The sequence below is a fragment of the Jaculus jaculus genome, chromosome 6 (genome assembly GCF_020740685.1).
Source record: "Jaculus jaculus isolate mJacJac1 chromosome 6, mJacJac1.mat.Y.cur, whole genome shotgun sequence".
Lineage (NCBI taxonomy): Eukaryota > Metazoa > Chordata > Mammalia > Rodentia > Dipodidae > Jaculus > Jaculus jaculus.
This window is the reverse complement of record NC_059107.1, coordinates 62418579-62436769: the sequence shown is the minus strand read 5'-3', so window position 1 is coordinate 62436769 and position 18191 is coordinate 62418579. Positions and strand designations below refer to the sequence as shown.

Here is an 18191-nt window from a genome sequence, read left to right as displayed (position 1 = left end):
TAAGACAAACACCCACAAGTCGTTTCTAACCTACCTCTCTCTGTCCTATCCCCCATTTAACCCACTAGTAGTTTTTAGCAACTTGACCTCCAAAATGTACCTTAAAATAGAACACACCACATCATTCCTACTAGAACAGTTCTAATCTCCAACTTGATCACTGGACCAGTTAACAATCTCCAAGGTCTATTCTGTACTCTTCTTCCTCATCCCCATCCCAATACACACTCCACACAGCAGTTAAAATGATTTCTTAACAACAATAATTCAGACATTATCTCCCCATCTAGACTTCTCCAATGGCTTCTCTTTACAAAAGAATAAAACTCTAGAATTGTTGCCATGGTCTACACCACTCTACATACTCTAGCCTTTCTCTCTACTGCCCATCTGTGATCCACCTCCACTTTCTATAATGTAGCTACACTGACTATTTTTATGACTATTTTTTAAGGCTATTCTTGCCTCAAGGATTTGTTGGTGTTTTAAATCTGTGTGTGTGTGTGTGTGTGTGTGTGTGTGTGTGTGTGTGTGTGTGTTTTGTGTGTTGTGTATGTGCGTGCACACACACACATGCACCAGGACCTCTTGTTGCTACAAGTAAACACCAGACACATGGAATTTGTGCATGGAGTATGTGAGTGGCTTGGAGATTGAACTGGGTCTGCAGGCTTTGCAAGCAAGTGCCTTTAACTTCTGAGCCATCTTCCCAGCCTCAAGGATTTGTTTTGATGTTCTTATGCCAGCTAATGTTTCTCCCCATCTTTGAACAATGTCTTCATCATCATCATAATCATCATTACCATCCATGGCTTATTCTGTATTTCTCCCTACAATCCACATGAACTAGATAGATTATAAACTCAAAGGCAAGAACTCTATCTTTAAGCGGCAAATATTCATGCACTAACGAATGACCAAACTATATCTAAGATGTCTTTGATCTCTGACATTCCTTCAGCAAATACACATCTGTTCATTGCCACTGTCTCCTGAATTTGTAGTCATGTATGGGTACCAGACTGCCACCCCGTCCTGTGGATTAGAAAGCACACTTTCCTCGGCATGTCAGTTCTGCTGCTCAAAACTCAGAAGTAACAAAAACACATACATGTTCCACTACAAATTCTGAATACTGACTTCAGAAAAGACCTAGTAATGTATAATCATCCCTCTTCCTCGGGAAGAAAGGAAGATTGTCAAATAAATATAAACAATCTTTCAAATGGTTCTTGCCTGGAGGAGATACTTCACACACAAAACAATTCACCACTGACATTACAAGAACTCTCAACCTTAACCTTTCACCTTTCAAAGGCAAGAAAAGGGAATTTTTCAATGAAAGATCCATATTCCCTACTCCTCCACCTAAAGACAGGGCTGAAAACATCTTGATGTCCAGTTCAATAGTACATTCTGACTCAACAATACTTTCAAGTTGAATTCCACCACGTGAAATATTTACTTTTTCTCTAAAGACAAAGAACAAAGTTGGAGAAAAGAAAATCCCAAAGTTAAAAAATTCAGGAGCCAGGTGTGGCAGCAAATACCTATAATGCTGTAATGTCAGCACTTGGAAGGTAAGGGTAAGAGGATGAGAAGTTTAAGGCCAGTATCAACTATCTAGACAGCCTAGAGGAAGACAGGAGAAAAACAAAACCTTGGCTTACACTAATAATGCCTTCCTAAACCACCTGAATTTCCTATCTAAAACAAAACTGAAATCAAAAATAAGAGGAAGGAAACACAAATTTTAGCTGCCTGATTATGGGACCTTGGTTTCAGTATTGTTCATTAGCTAGTCTTCGGCCAACTCAGTTCATCTCTCTGGCCCTCAGAGTGCTCTCATTTACAAAATAGGAAGCAATCAATAACAATGTTCCTGAAGCTTGACGTTTCTACAATTCACCTCCACTTTCAAATTCAGCCCATAATGTGAAGAGCAGACATTTTCAGAATAGTATAAATGGTTATTAATGCTAATCACCCTTACTTCCAGCTGTTTCTACTTAAAATTGTTATGACTACTGCTCTCTTTAATTATGATACTGAATTAACATAAAAGGTTTGCAGTGGATCACAGAGCATTCTGAAAATGAAAGTAAGAATTAGGGCAGGTCATGGTAGCACATGCATACCTGTAATCCCAGAATTCAGGAAGCAAAAGGAAGATTGCTGTGAGTCTGGAGCAAGCCTGAACTACAGAGTACCAGACTAGCCATGACTACATTGTCAAGACACTATCTAGGAAAAGAAAATTACTAGTAAACACTACAACACACATATTTAAAGCAAGGATTATGAACACTATTTAATAGGTCTGTATTTTGTGGAAATGTTTCCAGTTCTATAGGAGTTTTGTGTATATAGGCATATATATACATATATACCTATGTATACATACATGTGTATACATATGCAAATTAATGAAAAGGATACACAGTCTCCATCTGGTTATCAACAGGTTAAAACACACAGGTTTAATTTTTTTTATTATCTATTACACTAAAAAGCAAATGTGAACTCTCTTAGAGTTCACTTTGAATCAGTATTTCAAGTATATTTCAGCATAAGTCACTGATAACCAGCAGATCTACTGGATATAAAAGGCAAAAGACTGACTAAAGTTAACACTTACTTGAATAATTTTATCACTTTTTCCCTACTGAACAAATGACAAAGGTGGAGAAAGACTGCCATCTAGTGAAGACCAGTTTCTAACAGTACTCAAAACTTGAATTTTTAAAACATTTTTATTTATTTGATTTGTATGTATGTGTGGTAAATGTATGTAGGGTATATGTGTATGTGTGTGTGCCAAAATGCACAGGCCATGTGCACACATGCATGGTCAGCATAGAATGCTGGGTGTCCTCAATCACTCTTCTGCTTCATTTCCTTGATTTTCTCATCAAATAGGGACAAGTGAGCCCCAGCAAGCCTCTTTTCTCAACTCCACTTAGAACTGGGGTTACCGCCATTTGTGACTACATCCAGCTTTTTATGTAAGTGCTAGGATTGAATTCAGGCCCTCATGCTTGCACAGCAAGTGCTCTTAACCACTGAGCCATCTCACCTGTCCCAACTTAAATTTCTTATTTGCTTGTTTGCATTTCACTTTTTGAGGTAGGGTCTCACTCTGGCCAAGGATGACCTGGAATTCACTATGCAGTCTCAGCCTGGCCTTGAACTCATAGCAATCCTCTACCTGGGTCTCCAGAGCACTGGGTTTAAAGGCATGTATCACCATGCCTGGCCCAACTTAAATTTTGATGTGACCAATAAAAGTAACTGCTAAGAACTCTGAAAATCAGGCTGGAGAGATGGCTCAGCAGTTAAGATACTTGCCTAAAAAGCGTAAGGACACAGGTTCAATTCCCCAGTACCCATGTAAAGCCAGATGCACAAAGTCGTACATGGATCTGGAGTTCATTTGCAGTAGGTAGAGATCCTGGTGCGCAATCGCTCTCTCTCCCTCTCTCTCTCTCTCTCTCATAACTTTTTTTTTTATTTTTTGGAGGTAGGATCTCACTATGGCCCAGGCTGACCTGAAATTCACTATGTAGTCTCAGGGTGGCCTTGAACTCACGGCGATTCTCCTACCACTGCCTTCCAAGTGCTGGGATTAAAGGTGTGCGCCACCATGCCTGGCTTTTTTGTTTGTTTGTTTTGGCTTTTTGAGGTAGGATTTTACTCTAGACCAGGCTGGTTTATGTAGTCTCAGGGTATCCTTGAGCTCACAGCGATCCTCCTAACTCTGCCTAATAAAATATTTTTAAAAACCCTGAAAGTCATATAATCCTCTTGTCCAAGAGCTAGGGATGTAGCTCAGTTGTAAAAGACAAATACAATAAAAACATAAAAATACTCAAGAAAGAAATTGAGGAGAACTTAAGAAAATGGAAAGACCTCCCATGCTCCTGGACAGGCAGAATTAACATTGTGAAAATGGCAATCCTACCAAAAGCAATATACAGATTTAATGCAATACCAATAAAAATCCCTGTATCACTCTCACAGAGACAGAAAAAAAATGATCTTAAAATTCATATGGAATGGCAGGCCTCAGATATCCAAGCATATCCTCACCAAAAGAAACACCCCTAAAGGCATTACCATACCTGATCTAAAGCTATATTACAAAGCCACAGTAACAAAAACACCATGGTACTGGCATAGAAACAAGGATATATACCAATGGAACAGAATTGAAGATTCGGACTTTAGGTCAAGTTATTACAGCTACTTGATCTTCAACAAAAGGCCCAATAACATAAACTTAAGAAAAGACTTAGTATGTCTTAAGAAAAGACAAATGGTGTTGGACAAATGGGATAACCATACACAGAAAAATGAAAACTACACAAACACATCTTTCCATGGACAAAAATCAAGTCCTCAATAAAAGACCTGAAATTCTTCTACTACTGAAAGAAAGAAAAAAAAAGGAGGAACTTTCCATAATATAGGAATGAAGAAAGACTTCCTGAGCAAAACCCAGTGGCTCAGGAACTTAAACAATCACTCAACCAATGGGATTTCATGAAGCTAAAAAGCTTTTACAGACAAGCATACCATAAGTAAAGCCAATAGACTACCCACAGAATGACAGAAAATTTTTGCCAGCTAAACAACTGACAGAGGCCCAATATCTAGAACCTACAAAGAACTCAAAAACCTAAACAATAAAAAATCAAACAACTCACTCACAAAATGGGGCAGAGAACTGAATAGGGAATTCTCAGAGAAAGAAATACAAATGGCAAACACATACTTAAGAAAATGTTCAACATCCCTAAACATTAGGGAAATGCAAATTAAAACAACTATGAGATTCCACCTTATCCCAGTAAGGATAGCACAATTAAAAAATCAAATAAGCCTGGTGTGGTGGCACACACCTTTAATCCCAGCACTCAGGAAGCAGAGGTAGGAGGGTTGCCATGAGTTCGAGGCCACCCTGAGACTACATAATGAATTACTCTGGCCCAGGTCAGCCTGGGCCAGAGTAAGACCCTACCTCAAAAAAAAAAAAAAAAAAAAAATCAAATGAAAAGGCTAGACATGGTGGCACACCTTTAATTCCAGCACTCAGGAGGCAGAGGTAGCAGGATCACTGTGAGTTTGAGGCCACCCTGAGACTACATAGTGAATTCCAGCTCAGCCTGAGCTAGAGTGAGACCCTACCTCAAAAAAAAAAAAAAAAAAATCAAATGAAAACAAATTTTGGTGAGGATGTGGAGAAATAGCAACCCTCATTCATTGCTGGTGGGAATGTAAGCTGGTACAACCACTATGGAAATCAATATGGAGACTCCTGAAAAGGATGAATATAAAGTTACCAACAGACCCAGTTATTCCCTTACAGGGCATTTACCCTAAAAGCTCCATGCCTCGGTTCAGAGACATTTGTTCAACCATGTTTACAGCTGCTCAATTCATAATAGCTAAGAACTAGAATCTACCCAGGTACCCATCATTGGACGAATGGATAACCAAGATGTGGAATATCTACATGATGGAATTCCACTCAGCAATAAGAAAAAATGACACAATAAAATTTGTAGAAAAATGGTCAAACTTGGAACAGTTCATACACAGTGAACTTACACAATCATAAAAAGACAATGGTCGCATGGTCTCATTCATCTGTGGTTCCTAACATCTCGAGGCTTGGACAATAAGGAGGGTAGGGCCCAGAGGAAGGGGAAGGATGGGAGGGGGACATAACACTGAACCCAAATTGAAGTGGTACAAAAGAAACCTATATCCTGGAAGACAGACTAAATGGTTGAACCCTCAATAGGACCTTAGGGGGAGACCTGAATTGAAGGGCCCTGGAGAGGGTGAGATGAAGCCTAACCTTAGATTTCTCCTCTTTCTTTTTTTTTTTTTTTGGTTGTTATTGTTGTTGTTGTTTTCTTATTCTTTTTCCTTTTCCTTTGGTGCTGGCCTGTAATTCCCAGTTCCAGGATGAGGTTAACACCCACAATGAGCTGTTGATCAAAGAGACCTACAGGGTCTCCCAAAACAAGACAGACTTCTGTCACAGCACTTGATTACCCATCAGAAGTTAATGGTAAGACCCTACTGCTAAAGACACCATAAGCTGTCAGCATCGAACATGGAGAGATCTGGCTGGAATCCGGAAGAGAGCCAGTCCCCAGACAGTTACCCCATCTAGTGCTGGAAGATGCTACATGAGCTACTGGGGGAAAGTGGCCAACATCTGTCTGAGCGACTCGAGGTCTAAGCTACTCAGAAGCAAACAACCTGATGTGATGTTCACACAAGTGCAATAGTGGCACACAGCCATGGTGGGTAAGCAACCTTGGACTGGCTAATAGATCTTCTCAGTGGAAAGGAACCCATATCTGGAACTGGGAAACAAGTCAGAATCATATCTAGATAGTGATTTTGCTTTCCAATATCAAGCTGCTAATCTTGGGCTGTAAGAGGGTCTACACCCATTTAATTCAGTCTAAATTAATAATGGTTATCCCATTTAACCTGTGCTGACTTCACTCTTCACTGGATAATCTGCTTCTCTTTTTCAGATGAGAACAGGACCTGAGGAGATAAACCCATCACACTTTACCCCAGCCCCAAATGAAACCAGAAGAATTGGGGAAATGAGCCAGAGTTCTGCTTTCTCAGTGATCCTGGTATCAGCACAAGGGTGAAGGAGATAGACACAGAGGACACTGAACACCTACCAAACCAGAGATCCAAAGGCTCCTAAGAGCCCATTACTCAAGTAGAATTAGAACACACACAACATGGCTCAGGGAATTTTGCTAAAGAGGGGGTGCAGAAAAATTGTTAAGAGCCTCAAATTGGGATATTATGCACAGAGACACTGCCTCTCCCCCATAACCGACTGCTGTACCCCAGAATGCATGACCCACAATCCCCATGGGTATGACCTACATCCCCAACAAGAACGGCCCCTTCCAAAGGGGGCAGAGATGAGGGAAAGGATGGTACCAACATGTGGTGTTTACATACTAAGTATGTCCAGAACTCATAAAAATAACTTTTCTTAAAACTCTGATAGTCATATTCTATAAACCTCCTGGGCAGGAGCTAGGGATATTGATAGAATGCTTGCCTAGCACAGGTTTCCATCCCCAGCATTACATAAACTGGATATGGTGACATATACCTGCAATCCCATCATTCCAGAGGTGGAAGCTCAAGGTCATCCTTGGCTTCATAGAGGAGTCTGAAGCCAACCTGAGCTACAGAAACCCTACCTCAAAAATAAAAAGCAAACAGCCGGGCGTGGTGGCGCACGCCTTTAATCCCAGCACTCAGGAGGCAGAGGTAGGAGGATCGCGTGAGTTCAAGGCCACCCTGAGACTACAGAGTTAATTCCAAGTCAGCCTGGACCAGAGTGAGACCCTACCTCGAAAAACCAAAAAATAAAAATAAAAAAAATAAAAAAATAAAAAGCAGAATCTTTAAAATAGTCATATTTTGACATATGTAGGTATCGAACAGTAAAACAAGGCTCTGTATGGAACAAACTGTCCTGGTTTACTTATGATTACCCCATGAATACTATAGTACCTAGTGAAAGGTAATTTAGAAGAAATGCTTGGAAATTAATAATTTTCACAGCCTAAATTTTGACCCAACTAATAAATGTTCAACTGTGGAATCCAATCCTAAAAGCCCCCCAAATAAACTAAGTTTTTACAAAAAGTAAAAATATTTATCTATCTTAGGGTGCATACCTGATACATACCTTGAAATATCATAATGATACTAATCCCCTCTCTCATCTAGATTTCAAGTGTATATTGAAAGTGAGATTTTGGACTGGGAGATGGCTCATGGATAAAAGCACTTTCTGAGCAACTCTGAGTGCCTGCATTTGGGTTCCATGTAAACGCTGGCTGCTGTAATCCTAGTATATAGCAAGAATGAGGTGAGGATGGAAGAATTTCCCAGAAGCTTCTGAATAAAGCATTAAACAAGAGACCCTACTTCAAACAAAGTAGAAGGCAAGGATGGTCCTAAAGGTTAACCTGTAATGTCCAAATGCACTAGGACCCTTATACATGAACATAAGTATACATGCCAAATAATTTTTTTAGAAAGTGAGGTTTTTTGTTTTTTTGTTTTTCTTTTTTGTCTTATTGTGTAGCCCACTCTTGTTCAGACTGGCCTTGAACTCACAGCAAACCACCTGTCCCAGTTTCCCAAGTAAGGATTAACTGCATGAGTCACAATGCCAGCTTATAAAATGATATTTTAACTTATAAAATGGTACTTGAGGAGCTGAATTTAACAATATTTACCATTCTCCTCTACTAAATAACTACAGAGTTGTGTAACTTACTTAGAGCCTATATTCACTCAGTTCAGCTGGTCAAAACATAGGGAATGGCTGGGGAAATGGCTTAGTGGTTAAGACGTTTGCCTGCAAAGCCTAAGGACCCCAGTTCGGTTCACCAGGGCTCACATAAGCCAGATGCATAAGGGGCACATGTGTCTGGAGTTCATTTGCAATGGCTGGAGGCCCTGGTGCGTCCATTCTCTTTTTTTATCTCTACCTCCCCCCCTCAAATAAATAAATAAATAAAATATTTTTTTATAAAGCACAGGGAAGTAGCCAGGTGTGGCGGTGCACACTTGTGGCCCTGACATTGAGAAGGCTGAGGCAGAAGGATGGAAAGTTAAAGGCCAGCCAGGGCTACAAGGCAAGGTCTCATCTTCAGGATGCCTTCTTTGTGCTGGACAAGTCCTGATCTATTTGAGGAACACAGTCCTAAAATTATATAGAACTAACCCTTGGGAGTCTTACCCAAGTAGGCAAACTGCTTCTAAGAGCAGAGCCTGTGAAATAAAGAGAACTAACTCTTAAAGTTACCAAAGAGTGGGCTTAGCTGTCTCTAGCAGCCGCCGGAGGGGGGGGGGGAGCTAAAGGTTAGAGTTTAGTTTAAGCCATTAATAAACCTGCTATTGCTATTGCTGCTGTCATCACTGCACTGATCTTACTGCAGCTATAGATTCCTCTACATACAGGTACTCATTGGCATTTTTATTGAATAGGCAAAAACCAGTAAAACGTAAACAAGCAGTAGATTGCATGAGCAAGCAGTTAAGAAACTTTTGACTTTGGATAATCCTTAAACATTTGTTAAATGATTTAGGAGTATGACCTGTTGGTATCTACTGATCCAGAACACACACACACTGTTCAATAACATTCATTAAACCCAACTGTTGTTTTCAACAGATTTGTGGGCCCTTAGTTTCTGACCTTGCTATTTTCAATGCTATGGCCAGCATCTCTTACACATGTATGTTTGTCCTGAGTCAAGAGTCCAACTAGTCCACTGAGAAAATTGGGAAAAGAGCATAGCCTAAGATCATCAGCATCTAAACATTGCTTATCACTATTGGTCACCTGTACTATCCATGCCAAATGTCCACCAAGGCAGAGGAAACCTCGTCCCATTGCTTTAAGTGGGTGTATTACACAAGTTGTAAGATTGACTTCAGGGCAAGTTACAAGGAATTTAGCAGAACACAGCAATAATCTCAGCAAAGGTCCATAAGAAATATTCTCATGGTTCATTTCCATATGTCATTCTTATAATTCATTCCCATAGGGTCCCAACTGGTGCTGGCACTTTACCTTCCTCTTCTAACATGCCCTTTGCAAGGGCATATGACAGAACCATCACCAATGAGAAGTAATGGGAAATCTGTTAGTGAAGGGCCAAGAAAAATGATGTGGATTTTGCATTTTCTTCTCCTGAAGGATGCAAGACAGGATCCTGCTTTTCCTATAGTAGACATTGCTAAATAAAAACATGATACTTGGGGATGGATGGAACAACCAACCTAAGAGAAGAGGAGATATTGCCAATCATGTGAAGATGGTAAAGGGGAAAGATGGAAGCTATTTGGGGCTATCTGGGCCCTAGATTATGAAGCAATCCTGACTATCCCTACCTCCAGATTTCAAAATGTGTCAACAAGTTCTGTGTTGTTTAAGCCACTTTTCCTTGATATTCAGAACACTGTTCAGTCTTCAAAGGTAGCAGGGAAATCAAAGAAACGACAATGTTAAGGAATCACATTGAAGAATTAAGGAACCCCTCATTTCCACAGAACCCTCTCTAATCAGCCTCTTAGGCCCACCTCTTTTGTGGCTACTGCCCTCATAGAACTCATTAAAACTATATTCTAATGCCCTTCTCATTTGTAAATTTCCCCATACCAGAACATGAGTCTCCACTAGGGAAAACTGTATCTTCTAACTGCTTGTACAGGAAGGGCCTGGAGGTGAAGGAAATTCCCTATGCATGCTGAAGAGCAGGAGGTTAGATAACTAATGTAACTTCCCCTCATTTCAAAGTAGATGCAAGAGTGACACAAAGCACCATCTGTTAGAATGGCTTTAGAACCGGGGAGAACTTCAAGACACAAAGGACTGAACATTTTGGAGTTTGTTTTTGATTAATCTAAGAAAAATTCTAGACTTTATTCTAATCTTTTCCTATTCATATATCTTTTTTAACTTGTCATGGTTTTAGTCTTAAAACATTTTCTTCTCATTAGACCCCATAAAAGCATCATTAGTATTTTTGTTTATCCCAAAAGTTAAAAATAAAGTGGAAAACAAATTTGATCATGATGTTGAAAGAGAAACTACAAGAGGTCAAAAGGAGTTTACAGTGCCTTCTCCTTACTTCAGTGTATCTATCAATTTATTATTTATTATTATGCTGGGTACCTAATAATGAAATAAATCACTGCATACCATCATGAATAAATGGAGAAGCATGTGCTAGTTAACAGATTCTAAACTGAACAGTATACCCAAATGTATTTGTACTGCCACATAACAACAAACACATTCACACCCTTTCTCCCCCTTTGCAAACTCCAACATATCCACCAGGCTTCAAAGAGAAAGCCTGGTCAACAAAAACAATGTTAGAGAAAGACCTCCATTGTGGCAGGAAGGGAACCCAAGGATGTCCATTTTCAAAATAATAGATAAAAAGAGCAGTTTCAGCTGGCTCCTAGCCAAAGGTCCTACTTCTAAAAAGACAAATGTGTTTTTTGTTAAATACCAGTGGAAAGTTTCAGAGAGGGAGAATTTGTCACATAACAGTCAAATCAACAACAGAAATCAAACGGGAAATAAACTAATGAAAGCAAGGAAAGTCCAAACTAAGGATATAGAAGCTCCCATAAACTACCATGATAACATCATACTGTGGGAACAAGGAATCATTATCAGTAACTGAAGATACAAAGGCTCAACAGGACAAGTCAGTACCTTCATTTTTTTCTTTGTACTGATTTGTGTTAAGAACAAAAGATTTAGCCGGGCGTGGTGGCGCACGCCCTAAATCCCAGCACTCGGGAGGCAGAGGTAGGAGGATTGCCATGAGTTTGAGGCCACCCTGAGATTCCATAGTGAATTCCAGGTCAGCCTGAGCTAGAGTGAGACCCTACCTCGAAAAAAAAAAAAAAAAAAAGATTTATTCCATTGCATCTTTCAGTACAGTCAGGGTGTCTGCCAACTAAAGGTTATATGAAAAATAATGCTGCCAATAGTAAGACTAGAAACATAAGTACTTGATATGGGATTATTTTTGTGTTCATGAGCATAATGACTGGGTGTTCATGCCACTATGTGACATGCATCTCCCTTTAACTTTGTCATAATGTTAACATGTTCCCCATCTCGTGTGGGAGTGAGGAGGGAAGGGAATGCGTGAGGTGGGCACAAGCCTATAATACCCAGGCTACATAGCTAGTTCAAGGCCAACACGGGATTCAGCGTGACTCTGTCTCAAAAATATATATTTACATATACATATATACATATTTAAAAACCAGGCATAGCTGTGCATGCCTATAATTCTAGCACTAGAGAAGCAAAGTCAGGAGGATCATAAGTTAAAGGCCAACCTGGTCTCCATAATAAGCTCCAGGCTGGCCAGGGAAATTCTATGAGTAATGAAGACCATAAAGGATGCTAAATAGAAGATATCAAAGTTTTCTCTATCTTAAAAGTGATAGAAAACAAAGTAGCAAAAGCAAATGCTATTCCTTGAATAATAGGAAAGACTGTATACCATGAAATGCCTTCTTATTGTAAAATAGTAAAAATGTGAAACTAAGCTTGTAGATCTTCTTTAGCACCTGGCTAAGCAGAAAAGAAATACAGAAACTCTCCAGAGGCTAGAATAAATTGGGGACAGGAATTAAGATTCTGTCATTCACCTATAACAACCATGTTTCTATTATAGTGCCAGGAGGAAAACAAGACACATAGTACATGGCCCACAAAAGGAAGGATCCAAAAGAGTAAAGCCAAGATATAATACTGAAAGATAAAGAGAGCCTGCAAGGAAACGTCTGTTCTGATACTGGCTCCAACTGGAAGAGAAGGGGAAATTCCAGTCATTTGAAACCATAAAATGGAAACCCTTATTCATACCATCAATATGACCTCAAATTGAGTACTTGTTTTAGGGCTGGGTATGGAGATACATTCCTTTACTCCCAGCACTAGAGAGGTAAAGGGAGGAGGATCACTTGGGTTCAGGAGTTTGATAAGAGTCTAGACAAAATAGAGGAACTCCCATTTCAAAAATAATAACAATTATTATTTATTTTAAAAAAATCCCAATTCCAACGCCTTAAAGAAAACTGAATGCAAATGTTTTCTGAAGGAATCTTAACCTATATTTTTAAGATTTATCACAGTTATAATTTTTAAACTTTTTGTTATTGTTTTTGAAGCAGAGTCTCACTCTAGCTCAGGCTGACCTGGAACTAACTCTGTAGGACAGGCTGGCTTCAAACTCATAGCACTCCTCCTACCTCAGTCTCCCAAGTGCTGAGATTAAAAAGCAAGTGCCACTATGCCTGGATTTTTAAATTTTTTATCAATAATTTTCATAAATGCACATGATGTATTTTGGTAATAATCCCCTCCCATTACCTTCTCTTGTCCCTCCTCCGCCTTCTACTGAACCTCTTCTTTCCAATTAGTCCCTCTTCTACTTTGATATGGTACTTTTGTGTATTTTTATTAAAATATTTTATTTGAGGGCTGGAGAGATGGCTGTGAAGCCTAAAGACCCCAGTTCGAGGCTCAATTCCCCAGGACCCATGTAAGCCAGATGCACAAGGGGGTACACGCATCTGGAGTTGGTTTGCAGCGGCTGGAGGCCCTGGTGTGCCCATTCACTCTCTCTGCCTCGTTCTCGCTCTGTCTGTCACTTTCAAGTAAATAAATAAAAATAAACAAAATAATTAATATTTATTTATTTGACAGAGAAAGAGGGAAGGAGAGAGAATGGGCATGCCTGGTCCTCCAGCCACTGCAGACAAACTCCAGACGCGTGTGCCCCCTGTGCATCTGGCTAACGGGGGTCCTGGGGAATCAAACCTGGGTCCTTTAACTTTGCAGGCCTTAACTACTAAGCCATCCCTCCAGCCCTGTAACTTTTTTTTTTTTTTTTTTTTTTGCATGTGCCCTCCTCCATCATACACGACAGAATGGTGATGACTGCAATACTGTTTGGGTAACAACAACTGCTGTGAGATCATGAATGCAATGGCCAATTAGTAATATTCTGTTTTGGTTGTTTTTGTTTGTTTGCTTCTTCAAGATGTGTCTGACTTTAGCCATTCTGCAGTCCCAGGCTGGCCTTGACCTCACATCAATCCTCCTATCTATGCCAGGATTAAAGGTATGTGCTGCCAAGCCAAGCTTTTGTTGTCATTGTTGTTGTTTAGTGGGGCATTTTTGATTAACAAGTAATATTTTTTTTTAATTTTTTTGTTCATTTTTATTTATTTATTTGAGTGTGACAGAGAGAGAGAAAGAGATACACACAGGGAGACAGAGACAGAGAGAGAAAGAGAGAGAATGGGTGCGCCAGGGCTTCCAGCCACTGCTAATGAACTCCAGACGCGTGCGCCCCCTTGTGCATCTGGCTAACATGGATCCTGGGGAATTGAGCCTCGAACCAGGGTCCTTAGGCTTCAGTGGCAAGCGCTTAACCACTAAGCCATCTCTCCAGCCAACAAGTAATATTTTTTAAACTGAAACTTAAGCATCAAAAATCATAAAACAGGAGCTGAAGAAATGGCTTGGTGGTTAAGGCACATGCCTTCTAACAACATGTCCTCCTCCTAACAAACCAACACAGCCTATCATTTTAAAGGAAAAGGGAAGCAGTGAGTTAAAAATCTCTTTTATTCTATCTCTTCTTTTACAAATATAACTTAAGTGGCCACACTGTACTCATTACCTCCACTTCCTCAAACTGGACTTGTTATTCAACCCAGTGTGATCCATTTCTTCCCTACATCACCTCAATGAAAATTTTATTACCTTGGGAGACAAACAATAAAATGCTACTAATTATGAAATCAAATAACTTTCATTTCATCATTTACTTGACTCCTTTCCTACAGACACGATCCACTTCCTTAAATTTCACACTGACACTGCAAATTTAAATTGGCCTTGACCTAAGCAAACCATGTGTGCTTTGAGGTAAACTTCACCAAAAGTACTATGACACTGCTTTGCTTAAAGTTCTTAAACATGCAGTTATGAACAGGCATCACTCAGGATACTCCCCCAGAGAGGGCTGATACCCTTGTGCCAAAAATGTTTATTTGTTCATCCCTTTGAAAGAGTCCTACACTGAATACCATGTACATACACAGTGATGATTTAGTGACATGTCCATCTCTCAACAGGACCATAGTTCACACCTGGAGCAATGCCTGTAGTACATACAGAGGCATTATAAATGATAAACGGCCTATGGCAGTACACAAAAATGTTTCAACATTTCAACTTTCTACAGGGCTGGGCACTAGAGTTAATAATAAACATTCTTACTAAAAAGTAAATTCAAGTTCCAACAATGTAAATAACTTTTACTTTCTTTAACTAAAATGCTAAATAGAGAAGGAGAAAATCAGAGAAAAAGAAGGACATGCAAGGAAATTTATTGTAGGAGAACAGTGCCTGGGAATAATTTGCTATTTCCCCAGCTCTCCTCTAACCCTCTCTGGAAGCTAGGAGCAACAAAGTCAGGCTTTAAAGGGAGCTGGTGTTTCTAACCATTGTTGCCAACTAAAGGGGGAGGGAAAGGCAGTCCTGAAGGGCTTTTAGAAAAAATTGCTTCCAGGTGGAAATTTTTTACGGTACTGTGCAGCCTGGAGCCATTTTTCGCTTTCCTTCACAACTACTGATGATTAAACCATGGACAATCAAGCTGTAACAATGGAAATAGTTAGACAGTGCCCAAACATCATGGTTATATGCTCCGAATTACCAAGTTAACTCTAAAAAGAGAAAAAACATTCATTGGCAAAATTTTGTTTTGGAAGGTAGGGTAGAGACTATTAAAGATTTGTATGTGAAAGAACATAAAAGTAGCCAAGAATTGATGATGAACATCAGTCACATTGCAGCCCTCAACATGGTGACATACAAACATAAAAGGTGAACAGAAGGCAATCCCCCGTGTTCTGTCACGTGGCAATGTTTTAGTACTCTATTTTGACTGTATGTAACACTGTCAAGCTCTCCTACTGTCACGGGATTACTTAGGAAAATCCTACCAAATATTATGGAGGAAACTTTTATAATTAAATGATAAAGCTCTAATGTAGTGATGGAGAGGTGGCTTAGCAGTTAAGGTAGCTGCCTACAAAGCCAAAGGAGCCAGGTTCAATTCCCCAGGACCCCGTAAGCCACATGCAGAAGGTGGTACATGCATCTGGAGTTGTTTTGCAGTGGCTAGAGGCTTTAACATGCCCATTCTCTCTCTCTCTCTCTCTCTCTCTCTCTCTCTCTCTCTCTCTCTCTCTCTAATAAATAAAATATTAAATAATAATAATAATAAAAGCTCTAATGTGTATGTATATTTATAATTCCAGCACAAAAACATGAGAAGAAAAGTTACTAACATTGTCAGCCATTCAAAAAGCAGAAAATGGAGCCGGGCATGGTGGCGCACGCCTTTAATCCCAGCACCCGGGAGGCAGAGGTAGGAGGATCGCCGTGACTTCGAGGCCACCCTGAGACTCCATAGTGAATTCCAAGTCAGCCTGGGCTAGAGTGAGACCTTACCTCGGGGAAAAAAAAAAAAAGCAGAAAATGGAGCCAGATGTGGTGGTGCACGCCTTTAATCCCAGCACTCAGGAGGCAGAAGTAGGATTGCCGTGAATTCAAGGTCACTTTGAGATTACATAGTGAATTCCAGGTCAGCCTGGGATAGAATGAGACCCTACCTCAAAAAATAAAACAGTTGAAAAACATCAAATAAATAAATCAGAAAATGGCCAGTCATAGTGGCACATGCCTTTAATCCCAGTACTTGGAAGACAGAGGGAGGAGGTTTACTATGAGTTCACGGCCAGCCTGGAACTGAAGAATGAGTCCCAGGTCAGCCTTGGCTGCAATGAGACCCTACCTTGACAAAAAGAAAAAAAAAAAAAAAAAAAAAGAAAGAACACAAAAACCAATCATATGACCACCTTGGAATTTAACCAATCTTACTGTACCTGTCACTCAAATGCAAAGGATCACCTACTCATGCAAGATGAATGTTCAATAATGATAAAAGTGAGTATTTTTAAAATCTGTGCCAAGAACTCAGTTGAACATGTTACATATAATAACTAACTTATCCCTCAAATATAATCCTGCCAGATTTGTTAGTATCATCTTTTGCATGAAGCAACAGTTCCGACAACAGCAGTACACAGAAATGTTTACCTTTTCCAGACTGCCACAATTCTATCAAGGATAGTAAAATTACAGAAAAAAGAGGAAGAAAAAGAAAAATGAAATAGGAAGAAAGAGAACAAGAGGGAAAGCAGGTGAAAATCAGGATATAAAGTAACACACCAAGGCTGGAGAAATGGCTCAGTGGGTAAGAGCACTTGCCACACAAGCATGAGGTATGACACAGCCTGATTCACTCTGAATTCCATCTCCAGCATTACATAAAAACCTCCAAGCTTTGCATGATAGGAGGGGGTGGGGGAATGAGGACATCAAAACAGAACAGTTGGAAAGAAAAAATTCAGTGGAGGGGGACATAGAAGAGTGGTGGGAGGGGATTATGATCATAGAATATTATGTATTCTGTATAGCGGTTTTCAATGTAAAGTTAACAACAACAACAAAAAAAAATGCCAGGCATAGTCATACACGGCTGCAACCGAAGGCCTGTGATAGGTAGAGACTGGGAAATCACTGGGACTCACTGGTCAGCCAGCCTGTCCACAAACAGCAGCTGCAGGTTCAATGAGAAATTCCATCTCAAGGGAAAAAAAGGAAATAGAGATAGAACAAGACACCATTGTTTTCCTCAAGCCTCTATATGGAGGTATGTGGCATATACACACACACACAAACCACACCACATACTACACACACATCAAAAAAAGTAAATAGAAGCCAGGCATGGTGGCGCACACCTTAATCTCAGCACTCGGGAGGAAAAGGATCACCATGAGTTCAAGGCCACCCTCAGACTACATAGTTAATTCCAGGTCAGCCTGGACCAGAGTGAGACCCTACCTCGAAAAAAAAACAAAAAAAGTAAATAGAGCCAGACATGGGAGTGCACACCTTTAATCCCTGCACTTGGGAGGCAGTGGTAGGATTGAGTGAGTTCAAGGCCACCCTGAGACTACATAGTAAATTCCAGGTCAGCCTGGGCTAGAGCAAGACCCTGCCTCAGGAAAAATAAATAAATAAACAAATACAACTATATCCCATTCAATATCATGGTAAATATCCAAATATCTTAATTTTCATCCCAAGTGGAAAATGAAAAGAGTAATTTAAAAAAACCAAAACAGCCGGGCATGATGCCTTTAATCCCAGCACTCAGGAGGCAGAGATTACATAGTGAATTCCAGGTCAGCCTGGGTTAGAGTGAGACTCTACCAAAAATCAAAAAAAGACCAAAACAAGCGTGGTGGTGCATGCCTTTAATCCCAGAACTCAGGAGGCACAGGTAGGAGGATTGTGGAGAGTTCGAGGCCACCCTGAGACTATATAGTGAATTCCATGTCAGCCTGGGCTAGAGGGAGATCCTACCTTGAAAAAAAAAAAAAAAAAGATCAGAACAATACAAATGACAACATCTAGATGATGTAATTCTTTT

General features: G+C 40.0%; 1 protein-coding gene and 1 non-coding gene across 5 annotated transcripts in view; one reads left to right on the top strand and one right to left on the bottom strand.

Moving 5' to 3' along the window:
• Exoc6b (exocyst complex component 6B) overlaps positions 1 to 18191 on the bottom strand; it is a 672146-nt gene that overhangs the window by 607054 nt on the left and 46901 nt on the right. The gene's annotated exons all lie outside the window — the stretch shown is intronic.
• On the top strand, positions 11618 to 11721 carry LOC123461993. The gene has a single exon (XR_006638031.1). It is a non-coding gene; the product is annotated as a small nucleolar RNA U13 (small nucleolar RNA).